The 15,332-nt window shown below is 40.7% G+C and overlaps 1 long non-coding RNA gene across 1 annotated transcript in view; it reads left to right on the top strand.

Annotated features, from left to right (window-relative positions):
- Positions 1–3,752, top strand: part of LOC111171345 (uncharacterized) — a 104,099-nt gene extending 100,347 nt beyond the window's left edge. Inside the window, exon 10 of the long non-coding RNA XR_016391546.1 lies at positions 178–3,752. This is a non-coding gene — a long non-coding RNA (uncharacterized LOC111171345). The remainder of the gene's footprint in view (positions 1–177) is intronic.
- The last annotated feature ends 11,580 nt before the right edge of the window (positions 3,753–15,332 follow it).

Below are 15,332 nucleotides of genomic sequence, written 5' to 3' on the forward strand. Positions count from 1 at the left end.
GTATTACTTTGGCAAGAGCTGACTGATACATATCATGTTGCCAACAGAAGGAGTAATTGATGCTGCCTGAGGGAGATGGTAAAGACTTCATGGAGGAAGTAACATTTAAGCAGATTATTGTTTGTTTTTTTTTTGCGGTATGCGGGCCTCTCACTGTTGTGGCCTCTCCTGTTGCAGGGCACAGGCTCCGGACGCGCAGGCTCAGCGGCCATGGCTCACGGGCCCAGCCACTCCGTGGCATGTGGGATCTTCCCGGACCGGGGCACGCACCCGTGTCCCCTGCATCGGCAGGCGGACTGTCAACCACTGCGCCACCAGGGAAGCCGCAGATTATTCTTAAAAATAATAAAATTCCATTTTTGAAAAAAGGTTTGTCTATTTTCATTGTCAAAATTTTGGAAAATATGGCAAGTATTAAAAGGAAAGTCAAAGAGATTACATCTGTTGATATTTTTTATATTAGAGTCCTTCTCCATGCATACTATGCCTTTATACACTCTGGGGCTTTGCCTTTTATGACCTAACCTACTATCATCAATCAGCATTCTTATTTATTTATTTATTTATTTATTTATATTTTTGGCTACATTGGGTCTTCATTGCTGCACGTGGGCTTTCTCTAGTTACGGCGAGCAGGGGCTCCTCTTCATTGCGGTGCGCAGGCTTCTCATAGCAGTGGCTTCTCTTGTTGTGGGGCATGGGCTCTAGGCATGTGAGCTTCAGTAGTTGTGGCACATGGGCTCAGTAGTGGTGGCTCACGGGCTCTAGAGCACAGGCTCAGTAGTTGTGGCACATGGGCTTAGTTGCTTCGTGGCATGTGGGATCTTCCCGGACCGGGGCTCGAACCTGTGTGCCCTACATTGGCAGGTGGATTCTTAACCACTGTCCCACCAGGGAAGTCCCAATCTGCATTCTTATATATGATCAAATATTCTTTGAAAACATAGTTTGTAATGGTTGCATAATATTCATGGCAGCACTAACTTGAGCTTCAAGGACAAGTTGAAGCACATCAGAAGGACATTCTTCCATTCATTTGTTTAAAATTATTTATTGAGTACTTGCTATGTGCCAGGCAGTGTTCAAGGTACTAGGAAAACAACTGTTACAAAGAGACAAAGCCGCAGTGTCTGTCAGCAGGTGGCCAATAAAGAAATCATAGCCTATCCATACAGTGCAAGATTACTCAGCAATAAGAAGGAGCTAACTACTGATAGGGGCTGCAACATGGAGGAACCTCAGAAACATTATACTGAGTGAAAAGAGCCAGACACCAAGCGCTCTATGTTATGATTGCATTGTTATAAAACTCTAGATGATTCAAACAAATCTCTAGTGACAGGAAGCAGACTAACAGGTGTGGGAGAGGAGGGGACAGGGAGGGAAGAAAGGAATTATAAGGGGCATGAGAAACCTTTGGGGGGGTAGATATGTTTATTATCTTGATTGGGGTAATGTGGTCATGAATGAATACATGTCAAAACTTTAAAAAAATTTTTAATTTTATATTGGAGTATAGTTGATTTACACTGTTGTGTTACTTTCAGGTGTGCAGCAAAGTGGTTCAGTTATACACACACATATACTATCCTTTTTCAAATTCTTTTCCCATTTAGGTTATTACAGAATATTGAGTAGAGTTCCCTGTGCTGTACACTAGGTCCTTGTTGGTTATCTATTTTAAATACAATAGTGTGTATATGTCAATCCCGAACTCCCAATTTGTCCCTCCCCCTTACCACCTTTCCCCTTTGGTAACCATGAATTTGCGTATGTCTAAAGTTTAAATATGTGTGGTTTATTGCATGTCAGTCCCACCTCAGTAAAGCTGTTAAAAAAGTCATAGGAGTAGGGTGGGGTCTGACAAAGTGGAGGATAAGCATCTGGGCAGCAGGAAAAGCACGTACAAGGCAAAGAGGCATTTTATTTACTAAGCACATAAAACTTACCATCTCCTAGGCAATGTGGCAAAAGTTTTACAAATATTAACTCATTTTCTCCTCACAGCCTCCCTGGGAGGTAAGTACTATTAATGTCATCCCCACATTGCAGATAAAAGAAATTGGCCCAAAGATATTAAATAACTTGGCCAAAGTCACGGAGTAATGGTCATAGCTGGGCTTTGCATCCGCAAACCTAGATTTAGAATCCTGCTTGAAATCTGATGACAAGCTGCCTTCCAGGAACATATCTGGTAGTATTCACAGGTATATTTGAAGAGCCAGGTGTCTGTAACCAAAAGTGAATGGAGAAGAGAAGAAGCAGAAGACCTTGGAAATGTAGGCTGGGGTCAGTTCATTTCAGTCTGAAAAGTCCAGTCATATAACGTGAAGATGTATTGGAAGGCTTCTGAATGGTATCTGTATTTTGCATGGACTAATTTTCATTTATCATCAAATACTAATTATATCCTCAGTGGAACTCATCTGAAAGTAACTTTTCCATCACTCTTATAAAGGACTTAGTCCCAGATGCACAAATTGATGAGACAATGCGTTATGCTCCCCTGGTAGCTTAAGGTGACATTGCTCACAAAAAGAGCTGCTCCCTTTTGGAGCGGGCATTTGGAGGCTTCCCTTGGTACCCGCTTGGGGAGATGCAAATAGAAGAGAAAGGCAGCCTCCCCATGAGCAGTGACACCACAGCTTTTGCTTTTCTCTCTGGCTTTAAGTCCGCTCTCTTACAAAATCTCCTTTGCTTGTCTAAAACCCTGAGGAGGGCATGACTGGTAATTGGGCTATCAAATGCTATTAAACCACAAAGCAGGCTACGAAGGTTCTTAAAGTTTATACCAACTACGAAATACACCTCGAGCAGCAGCTGTGTTGGAGACAGGAGCCTCCTGTCGCATGTCTTCCCAAATCCAGGCATTTATTGCTGCTCGTCTTGGCTGGCCTGTGTCACTTCCTCTGGGAGCCCAGCCTGCAAATAGAAGACTCTCCCCAAGTCTTTCTCTCTCCTATTCATTTCCTGCCAAAACATGTCTCCAGAATCCTGAAGAGATGAATGAGCCATTGGGGGGGTTGCCTTGAGGGACTCAGGAGCTCATCCCTCACAGGGGCCAGCAAAGCAGACTAAGCTCCCGGTGTTGGTCTGCCCGGCTGCCATAACAAGATACCACAGGCTGCCTGGCTCAAACATGAGGACTTGATTTCCTCACAGTTCTGGAAGCTGGCAGTCCTAGATCAGAATGCCAACAGGGTCAGGTTCTGGTGAGAGCATTCTTCCGGCTTATAGACGGTGTCCTCACAGGGCCTTCCTTCAGTGCATGCGCAGGGAGAGAGATGGTCCCCCTCTTATAAAGCCACCAATCCTATTGGATTAGGACTCCACCCTTATGACCTCCTTTAACCTAAATTACCTCCTAAAGCCCCATCTCCAAATACAATTACATAGGGAATTAGGGCTTCAATGTATGAATTCAAGGGGGACGCAATTCAGATCATACCACTCCCCCTCCTCCAGATTCAGTGCTGCATCCATTTGATAGAGTGGGCCCCGGCATCCGTACCTCTCCCCGTGTGAAAGCCACCCTCCCACAACCCAGGCATTTGAGATTGTAAACTTGAGACCCATGCGTTAGATTTCAGCTTTCACAAATATTTTGTTCAGTGCACAGTTTTTAAACGAATTTAAATTAGCTGTCAACAGTTAAAAGTTGGAGCATAGCAAATCATCATTTGCATTCCCAGCTTTTCTTGAAGGAAATCTGCAGTGGACTGTGTTTTAGTCTTTGTATTGGCATTGATAGCTCCAAGTCAAGCTTGTGTCCAATGGCTAAAACATCAGGGCAAGACCTTATGGAATCTATGGGGGATGGAGCCAAATTGCTTCTGGACTCATTTTATTTCTTCCACCCCTAATTAAGTTTTTCTCCCCCTTTTCATCAAATTATTTATCTTTTGTTGCACCTTGCATTTATAATCCACTTCAAATTTAGGGGAAGATAAAACTAGGTATGTGTATGTGTGTGTGTACATATATATGTACGTATGTGTGTGTATATGTATACACATATATAAATATACACCTTCAATATCTGTTTGCTGCAAGAATGAATGAGTGAATGAAAATGTGCCTGTGTGTATATGTGTATTGTCAAAATGTCCAAAGAGGACTCCTTATTGAATTCAGAAATAAATATAGCATTTGAAAGGCAACTTACTGTTTAACAAAATCTTGAAAAGAACTAATACATAATAAAGGGAAAACGTCTCATTCATAAATTAATGAATCTGTATCGTACTTCACAGTTTACAAGGCATGTACCCAGATACTATCTTATATATGGTTCATATCTGGGAGCCATCAGGGAGAGGAGGGCTTGACGCTTACAGCTGAGCTGTAAAAATAAGCATATGAGCTACAGCTCACATCAAGCCCGTTTGATGGTTTATCCCCATTTTGACACAGGCTCGAAGACATGGGTTCATGGGCAGTGCAAAGAGAAGAGACAGATCTTCTTGAAATATTTGTCCAAGGCTGGTTCCTGGCATGTGTAAAACACTATATCATTCAAGGAGTCTTCACATTAATGATCTCACTAGATGCTCACAGGAAATGTTATTTCCATTTAACAAATGTGGAAATTAAAGCATTATGAATGGTGTGCCAAGTTCACATGGCTATTTGGTGAAAGAGGTGGAGCTAAAACCCTGGACCTGACCACAAGCCCAGTTTTACTGTAGAAAGCTAGCCCGAAGTGTAGCCAGGGAACATAGTGCTATGGGATGTCAATAGGTATTACACAAAACAAAGTTAAGAAAAATTAAAATCTCCATGATGAAATAGATTTAGAAGGTTTGAGATTAAACAAAGTCCAGCATTTTGCAAGACTTTTCAGAGACTTGAACATACTACCATCAATTGCCAGGTTATAATGGAGAATTTGGTATATAGTGTTTTCCCAAATCATAAGACCATGCAAGCCATTCTTTAGCAATGTCTCACACAACTAGTGTTCTTGAGGATGCACTTTGAGAAACATTTTCCTACATCAATCATGAGTTACATCCAACCCTGAGTGACATCACAGCCCTGTGAAATGTTCATTCTTAAGTCTGTATGTTATTGGGTCTAGGGACACAGAATTAGAAAAGTTCATTGGAAATATGGAAAGTCTTCTGTGTTCATAGTCACTGGCACTCTCCAGGGAAGGATCATCCTTCTCTACCCCGTTAATGTCACACTTGGTTGTATAAGTTACTTTGGCCAATGAAATGACAGTGGACCCACCTCGTGTGACTTACAGGCAGAGGTTCTAGAGCCAGCATGTGATTTGCTATGCATCTTTTTCTCTGCCATGATGACCAGCCATGATTCAGATAGAGATAGTTCCATCAGCCTGGGGCCTGGAGTGAGGACCCCATGGAGCAGAGGTGTTGACCAACCCAACTGTTCCCAACAATGAGAAATAATCCTTTGCTGTTGTAAGCGACTGACATTTGGGGGCATTTATTGCTGCAGCATAACCTATCCCATCCTGACCATTACAATTTCCAAAACACTTATCACATAATTAAGTATTGATAGGGTTTTTTCTTCCACAAAGTCTTATTTATATGTAATATTTGAAGAGTCATTAAGACTCAGCAGAAAATTCAGTGGTCCTGAATTTAGATCTGTTTCTAACTTGTTTGCCCTTGATAATGTCACTGAACTCCCCTGAACCTGTAGTTTTTAAAAATGCCTACATAGCCGTGTTCACATGGTTGATGAGGTGATCACATATATGGGAGTATTTTAAAAGCTGTGAAGTGCTAAGCAACTGTAAGACCTGTAAGTGCAGCCTTCTGTCCTAGGCTGGGTTTCAGAGCTCCGGCTTTGCAAATGAATGACAGAGCACAGTAGCGTCCAAGTGGGGAAACAGGAAGTTAAATGCTCTTGATCCAGGTCTACGGTTCCGTTTCTTTGTACAGTTAACCCTTGAACAACATGGGTTTGAACCCCATGACTCTACTTACACACAGATTTTTTTTTTCTTTTTTTCTTTTTTTGGCCACGCCTCACGGCTTGTGGGATCTTAGTTCCCTGACCAGGGATCGAACCCGGGCCCAGGGCAGTGAAAGCACCAAGTCTTAACCACTGGACCGCCAGAGAATTCCCTAGATTTTTTTCAATACTAAATACTACAGTACTGCATGATCTGTGAGCAGTTGGGTGAATTCTCAGATACGGAATGGCAAATACAGAGGAACTGTGCATATGGAGGGCAAACTATAAGTTATGTGTGTATTTTAAACTGTGTAGAGGATTGATGCCCTTAACCCCTGCTTTGTTCAAGGATCAACTGTATTTCATGAATTTTATAGCAAGAGACTTGTAAATAAATGAATATTAAAGTTTCTCCATCTTTTATCAAGGTGTTTTGGGCTCTAAGTAAAAGAAACCCTGACTCACACAGACTTGAACAAGAGAATATTTCACCTGACCAAAACCATGTCCAGAGGTTGGGCAGGTGATAGGTAATTGACAACTTGATAATGTTAAAGACTCACGCTTTCTCTGAGTCTCTTTTCCACTGTCCTCAACACCAGCTTCATCCTAAATCTGAGGTTTCCTCATGGTGACTAAATGGCTGCTGGAAGAAATCATGTCTAGCATCTTTGGCCACATCAGGTGAGAGACAGAGATATGAACACTTAACTCCTACAAGCTTGTAAGTCCTTCTTCAATTTACTGAAAACGTGTGCCAAGGGCTTGCTGAACTAATAGTGAAGGAGTCAGCTCAGGAGCTCAGATGAGGATATCAAAAGAAAATCAAGGATTGTTAGGAAGGAGGGAAGGAGAAAGAGACAAGAAACTAATATTTTGCAAAACAGTGCAACAGGAGAAAATCTAGCACCTCGTGCATTTCCACAGACCTGTGAACTGTTTAATGTTCAGATTTGCAAACCTGATAGTTGGGCATAAGTAAGATCTCCTAACACTTAGCTCTACCATCTGTTGCTGACATAACAGTTTTACATAATATGAAAAATGCCAGATGGAAGCTACACATTAACTATGTCCAAGATGTTTTATGCTCACACAACGTACACGGAATAGAAGGAATTAGTTTTGTCCCATAGACTGTTGAGCTCATAATTCTCCAGTTGTATTTCTGGCCATTGATGGATAAGGACAACTCCAGAGCTTCCTAAACACTTACGTTGCCATGGTGTTTGGAGGGCCACATGAACTGGTGGCCGTGGAATTTCTATGCAGGACAGACTTAGAAGCTACAACTTGTAGAGCTGAGGGCTGAAAAGGGGAAGGCACACGTATTTGAAATTGTGTTTGCACAGCAAAGACACAGTTTTTAGCTTAGAATCTATATCATGGTAAATAAGAACAGTAAAGTTTTCTAAAGATGTTTTTATTTTTACTGTATATAAGATTGAGAAACTATCAGTTGTACAGGTCATAGAATAAGAAGTCAAGTAATAGCTGTTGTTTTGGAGCAAAGGTGATGGCAAATGTTTTAGGGGAAATCAGATTCTTACCATAAACTTTCTACAAGCAGGAAGAAATTTATAAAGTACAGGCAACAATTTCCCCATTTTGTTATAAAATGCTTCAAACATATATTAATCTAGAGAGTGGTATAATAGACATCCAGCCACATGCTCAACACTCGGGTCTATCAGATGTTCAGATTCTGACATTCTCCATTTCCACCTTTTGATGTATTCCCTTTCTTTCTGTAGTGATTACCCCATCTGGTATCAAGCTTCTGCATATTTTATACTATTACCATATGTGCATGTATCATAATAAGACCATAGTTTTGAAAGTGGCGTCGTATGGGATGTTATTCAGCAGCTCGCCCGTTCTTTCATTGTTTTGATGAGTTTTACCCTTGTTGTTCTAGTTCCCTCTTTTGAACTGCTCTATAATATTCTGTTACTGAATATAGTACAATGTACTTGCCTGTTCTTCTGCTGATGAACACTTAAGCTATTTCCATTTTTCACCATCATAAACAGTGCTGCAAAGAACAATCTGATGTGTGCTTCCTCATGCACAGGTCAGAGACCTTCTCTAGGTTACAGATCTGCAAAGGTGGAGTGAGAAATTCTTCTCCATCCTGATTTATCAAGTAACAGCTACACCAACAATGTATATGAAACCTCCTTTTTCTTCATTTTGCCAATCTGTTGGCTATGAGAGCATTTTCTGCATAGCTATAGAGATAGAGCAACTTTTGATTTATTTGATATTCAGATTTCCTCCTCTGTGAATTTGCTCCTTGATATATTTTGCCCATTGGGGGGCATTTGTCTTTTTCTTGCTGAATTATAAAAATATTTTTACATATTTTAGATACTAACATTTGCCGATTATATGCACTCAATATTTTCTTCCTGTCTATGACTTGTCTTTTAAATTTTGTTTAAGATGGTTTTTCACTGTATTTAAATTTATAATTTAAATTTATAATTTATAATTTTAGTGTAGTTATATTTGGCTACCTTTTCCTTAATTAAGGGTTTTTTTTTCTTGTGCTTGTCTATGGAATCCTCAAGATTTATTCAGGGTCATACAGAGATTTTCCTTTATTCTTTTCCAGGTGTTTTAGTGGTTTCTTTTGTACATTTAGATATTTAATCTGCCTGGAATTTGTCTTTGCAAGGTGTAAGATAGTGACTTAATTTTCTTCCCAGAAGGATAATTAATTTTCCCAGACTCATTTCTTGACTAGTTCATACATTCCGTCCTGATTTGTAGGGTCCTCTCTGTCCAGCATCAAATCTCTACATGTGCCTGGGGTCTATTTTGTCCAACTCAAATAGCATGCTGTCTACATTACGATTAATAAGTAGTTAATTAATAAGTCTTGGTATCTGGTAGAGCAAGCTGTCTGGCTGTGTCTTGGCTTTTGTGATGGTTAATTTTATGTGTCAACTTGACTGGGCCATGGGGTGCCCAGATTAAACATTATTCCTGGGTATGTCCGTGAGGGTGTTTCTGGATAAGATTAACATTTGAATTGGTGAACTCAATAAACTAGATTGCCCTCCCCAATGTGGACAGTCATCATCTAGCCCACTGAGGGCCTAAATAGAACAAAAAAGCAAAGGAAGGGAGGATTTTTTTCCCTTCCTGCCTGCGTGCTTGAGTTAGGACTTCGGTCTTCTACTGCCCTTGGACTGGGATTTATGCCATCGGTTCCCCTAGTTTCCAGGACTGGAATTAAACCATCAGCACTTCTGGGCCTCCAGCTTGCAGACAGAAGATCACGAGACTTCTCGGCCTCCATAATTGCATGATCCAGTTCCTGATTCCACATGATAAATCTTCTTTTGTGTCCCATTGCTTTTGTTTCTCTGGAGAATCCTATTATGGTCTCGTTTCTCTCCTATACAAACGCTAGGGTCAGCTTGTCACTTCTACAGAAAACCCTGTTGGGATTTTAATTTTAATTCCATGGCATTTATAGATTAATATGGGGACAAGTGTCGTCTTCCTAATCTTGTATTTTCTTCATGAACCTGCTATATCTCTGCATATATTCAGATCAAATTTTACATTCTTCAGTACTGTTTTGTAATTTTCTCCATAAAAGGTTTTGCACATCTTGTATAAATTTATTCTTAGGTATTGTAACTATGAAACATACTTTTTGTAGCTATGAAAAATGAGAATGCTGTTTGAAAACATTTTCTAAGTGGTTATTGCTATATGTAAGAATGCAAAAAATGTTAGTATGTTGGTTTTGTACCCAGCACATTGCCAAACTTTGTTATCAGTCTAAAAGTTTTTTGTAAATTCTCTTGAATTTTCTATGGAGATAAACATATTGTTTATAAATAAGGACTGTTTTATCTCCTTTTAAAATATTCTTAGACATCTTATTTCTTTGCTTACCTAGAACCTCCAATGCAAAATTGACCAATGAGTTTATTCTTTCAATCCTGATGTAAATGGGAATGATTCCAAAGTTTCTGATGAAGTATGATACCTGCTAAAAAGGTTGATAACAGATATAACTTGTCAGGTAAAGGAAATTCTCTTCTATTCCTGGTCTGCTAGAATATCACAATTACTTCTGTTGAATTCTTTTATTAATTGAGAAAAATATAGTTTTTATGCTCTAGTCTTATGATATAAAACATTAATTGAATTCTAAAAGTTAAAATATTAATTCAGTGCTGGGAAAAACCGTACTTGAAATTATAGACATATATTATAAAGCCATAATCTTTTTGACATAAATAAATTATATCTTTCATATAGTCAAATATAATAATTTTATTCCTTTTCTTATTTTCTTAAGGAAATAATCCTATTTCCTTATTCTATGATAATCTTATTCCTTTTTAATTCTCTCTCTGACTTATACTTTGAAGGTCCTTCCCCACTTCAGTCAACTATCAACACTTCTCATTATTTTTTGCAATTGTTAAAAGCATTTGCATTTTGTTCTTTGTATGATGTGACATCTAACACTTTTCCTCCAGTCAATTATTTTTAACTCTTTGATGAATTATCTCTTGACCACTGGTTTGTGATGCTTCCTTTATTATATGTTATCTTCCCATATATATCAGGATTTTTTCTCTACATTTGCTTTGTTTCCATTGATGAATATATCCATTTTCATGCTAGGGTCATGATGTTTCTATTTCTACAGTTTTTTAAAATGTGTGTGTGTGTGTATGTACACACAAAAAGTAGATCAATAAAATAATGCATCTTCTTCTAAAGGTAGTATTGAACCAGGATCCACTGACATAATTTTTTTTTAATTTGTATTATGCTTTAATGTCTAGCAGTGCAGCTCAAGTAATTACTCTTGGAATTGTGTTAAATCAATAAGCTAACTTGGACAAAACATGCTTCTATAATATTCATTCTTCTCACCTGATTATATGGGTATATATTCATTTACTTTTATGATTTTACATATTTTTTTCTTTGAACTCTCAGTAAATTTTGCAACGTTCCTTATATATTCATTTTTAACATTAAGGTTATATCTGGATATTTTGAGGTGGAGCAAAACCTCACGTATTCAATATTTTTTTGTTACTTTGCGGAGGGCAGGAAAGCTTGTTACTTTAATACACGTATCTTTAACCAGCCATTTTACTGAACATCCATAAAGATAACCAGTTTTTAATTATCTTGGGGTTTCTCGATAGGCAATTATATCATCTCCAAATAATACTTTTTGTCTTCTCATTTTCAATAATAATGTCCCTATATCTGTACTACAGTTGTATTAACTGATACAATGGTGGAGAGCTCCTTGTTCTCTTTCTGATTTTAATGGGATCCTGCCTCCTAGTTTTGTTATTCGTCCAGTAATGCTGGTGCTTATTAAATGACGTCATTCCTGTTTTGTGTGGATTCTCTAGGCACATGATAAGCTCCTTGTGAAGACAGGCCATCCTGTGCCAACACATCTAACACTCTGGATCTGACCTCAGCATCCCCAGGCGCTGAGCAAGGAAGTTGGTCAGGGCCAGAAAGAATCTGTCTTATGCTGGATTCTGGGGAGGCAATAACAGACTGGGGCTGCTTCTCTCTGGGTGTGGCCATGTGTCTAGACACTTCTGCCCTCCCGCAAGCCACAAGAAGGCCTTGACTAAGCCAAGAACAGAAAGTGGGTCTTCTAGAAAATTCTGTGCAAAGATACTAATGGCACCTGTTACCCCCTGCAGCATACTTTTTTCCTACTCGCATTACAGTTCTTCACTCAAGTCAGAGCTAGTCATTGTAAAATGCCCAGTCTGATTCTAGGTCTACACAAGACCACTCAAGTTGGGAATCCAAAGGACTCAAGAGCAGTGCCAAGGGCAGGGGCGGGGGTGAGGGTGGGGAGTGGAACGCTCACAAGTCAGGGGGCTTTATTTCCCGCCCTAATCTCCATCAGATCCCCTCCACCTTGCTTATGTGCACCAACAATATTTTCTCAAGGTAAGATGAATTCCTTTGCCGACATATCTCTGAGACCCTGCCAACCTTCCAAATAGGTCACTGTTCTTAAGTTCCTCCCAGCGCTGCCATGGAAAGAACTGAAAATTTGGAGAGGACCACCTTGAGTCATTGCCCTTATGAGAAATTTTCCAGAAAGCCTCTTGAGATGCCAAAAGACCTTGAATTTGCCCTCTTTTCTTGCAAGGATCCTTAGCCGCCCTTGAGCCTGCATTAATAAACTCATATAGCGTTTTTGGAGTCAACCCAGTGGGACCAAGGAGGGCGTGTGCCGTGAGCTAATCGTATGTGAGGCCGTGAGCGGGCTTTGCAGGGACTCAGCCCAAAGTCTATGAGCCAACATGTGTTCCACGAAGTAAGAGGAGGGGAGAGGGACGTGCACAGGCATTTATTCTCCCCTAACCCTCATAATCCTAGCTCCATACTGGACAAAGTGTTTTTACTAGCTCTAAAATCGGAGGGAAGTGCCTTCTTGTTAGGTCAATATTCCGAAGACACTGAAAGTTCATGACAGTCCACGGCTTCCGAGGAAGGGGAAAGCAGCTGGTCCGTCTCCTGGGCTATGGCCAGCTGCAAGGCTTTCCTCAATGACAGCAGGGAAGCAATACATCAGGTACTATGAAGTCTTATCCACGAAGCGTTTGTCTCTAGAAAGTGTTGTACTTCAAGTAAAATGGTCGTGGACAAGTGAACTTCAGAATGACTTAAACAGCATTTTCATCTGCTTGAACCTGGCTTCTAATGAAAATAGGGGAGTGTTAGCCTAATCCAGTCCTCCACTGGGGCAGCTCAGACGTGCTCTGGAAGATTTGAAAAGAAGCACAGCTGTGGACTCAGGCGTGAATTTCTGATTTACTGGCAGAAAACACCAAGTTCTTTTTAATCTCACTCGAGAGAGATAATTCTGTTAAAATCACAGTTTTAAATGTAGCCTGTAGAACCAGGAAGTGTCAGTTGAATGCATTGATATTTCTCAGTTTAGAAAAGAGTGAATAGTTAAATTTAGCTTATCCAAACAACCCAAAAATGCCCCACCTATTCTTGTTCAAGGAATTTCAATAACTCTAACATAGGGTCAAGCAGTGAGGCTACTCACAGGAGACCCCACGTGGCCATCGTCGGGGCAGGGGTGGTTAATATCTATGCGATCCTCCAGGTGGGATACAGGACTGATGAGAGATTTTAGAACAGATGTTTTCAACCTTGGCTGCACATTATGTAACAGAGAAGAGCCAAATCTGCCTACATACTGGATCTGTTTCTTTTACTTTAACCTTGCTTTCCACTGCTTTTGTTCACTAAAAGGATACTGTCAGGACATAGTGGCCTGCCTCGGGGGAACTCTTCCACTCTGCCTGAATGTTCAACCAAAGTGCCTTTGTTCAGGGAAACAGCCAGACCCCATCCACCTGTGAATGCCTACAGGCAAGAAGAAATTAACACATCCCCTCCCCGAGGCTGGCCGTTCCAGGTGATATTTTCAAAACTTATAGTCTTTTTACTCTACTTCCTCATCTCCTTCCGCTCTGCGTGCTATAAAAGAAACTGGCATCCTGACCCCGATAAGATGGTTTTTCAGAGACTCTAGTCGGCCATCTTCTCGGTCTGCCGACTTTCCGAATAAAGTCTTCTTCCTTGCATCAGCACCTCGTCTACGATTTATTGGCCTGTCTTGCTGGGAGCAGAGCGAGCTTGGACTCGGTAACAATTGGACTCACCTGAGGAATTTTAAAATACTGACGTTGGGGTCCCGCCCCCAGAGATGCTAATTTAATTGGTCTGGGGTGTGGCCAGAGTGCCAAGAGTTTAAAAAGCTCCCCAGGTGATTGTGATGCACAGCTACAGTTGAGAAGCAGTGTTTAGAGTGGGGCTCGCCAGCCTGTTTTTACAAATAAAGATTTTTTTTGGAACATAGCCACCCTTCATGTATATAGCGCCTGTGGCTGCTTTCCTGCCACGATGGCAGAGTTGAGTAGGTGCAACAGAGGCCTTAAAACCTGCAATGGCAAACATATTTACTACTTGGTCCTTTACAGAAAACGTCTGCAGAGCCGCTTTGAAGAGAAACTTCAGGAGGACATTCAGTATCATGTGAAAAGCCAAGTTAGAGGGATTTTTGCTCAAGGTAACGGCAGAATTCCCTTAAGGGGATTCTGACAGAGACAAAATATTCAGAGGACATAAATATTAAGGGACGACAAAGGTAAATGAGCCTTCACAGCTGTGCCTGTTTTCCTTGGCCTGGAGAGGCAAGATGGAGGTCAGGAAGAAGGAAAGGCCAGGCAGGTTTATGCTGCAGAAGCAGGAGCTGTTTTTAGGAAGAAACAATCCTGAAAGGAAAAAGCTGTGAGGCAGAGACGAGCCAGAGAGCTTCAGGTAAGAGTTTAAAAGGTTTTGAGGGTGGAGGGTGGGGGTCGGAGGTGGAGCTGAAGCTGTCACCCTGTACGAGTGGCACTGCAGAGGTGGACGTCTCTGGTGATCTTTAGAAATTTGGCTGTGTGCTCTGAATCATAATGCCCTTAGTCTGAGAGACTATAAAGTTATATATGTTTTCCATGCTTTTTTTAAACATGTTTATTGGATTATAACTGCTTTACAATGGTGTGTTAGTTTCTGCTTTATAACAAAGTGAATCAGTTATACTTGCATGCTTTTTAAAATGTTAGTTTTGGTTGTTTTGCAATGTGACTCTGTACTATGACTGGTCCCAATGGAAGCCAGAAGTATTTGTGTTACAGGATGAATGTGTCTTAAAACCACCCATCTTAAACAGCCTTGTAGCAGTTGGAATTGAACATCTAGAGAGTCACCAGCAGGAAAGTAAAGAAGGAGTAAGATGGGTGAGGTAAAAGCTTGCAGAAGAGCAATGTAACATCACTGGGTCAGTTTTCCCAACTCTGAGCTCTAAGTAACTCTGATAGGACACATGTAAAGGAGCATCTGCTCTGCTCCTGGTCACTGGAATCCAAGACCATTTTATTCATCCATCTCCAATTTACTGCGAGGAATGGAACACCAGCACTTTAAGTGATTGTCCAAACCAACATTATCGCCAAAGTCATCGTCTTTTAGATCTTAGATTTCCGTCACTCAGAATCAAGGCTTTTAAAAGGTGGAGGACAGGAATTGGAATGAATACAAATGCTTGCCCCTGGAGAAGGCCTCCTAGAATTACCAGCAAACACTGCACTCTTTCCCTGGTTTGTCAGTTCTCCCAACACGAGAGAAATGGCTTAGGAACCTGCATTCCTCAAGACCCTGAATGATCGGGCACATATGGAGGTGACCTAGGATAATGTGAATCACGGGGTTGTCAGCCTTAGAGCAAGGGATCAAGTCAGATGCCAGAGGCAGGAAGCAAATCTGGGCTTCCAGCATCTTGGACAACCAACACGAGCTGGGTGTTTATC

Source organism: Delphinapterus leucas, unplaced genomic scaffold (assembly GCF_059928025.1).
Source record: "Delphinapterus leucas isolate spDelLeu-1000000601 "Yukka" unplaced genomic scaffold, BTC_Dleu_Yukka2 spDelLeu_asBTCV2_sq25, whole genome shotgun sequence".
In the NCBI taxonomy this organism is placed as follows: domain Eukaryota; kingdom Metazoa; phylum Chordata; class Mammalia; order Artiodactyla; family Monodontidae; genus Delphinapterus; species Delphinapterus leucas.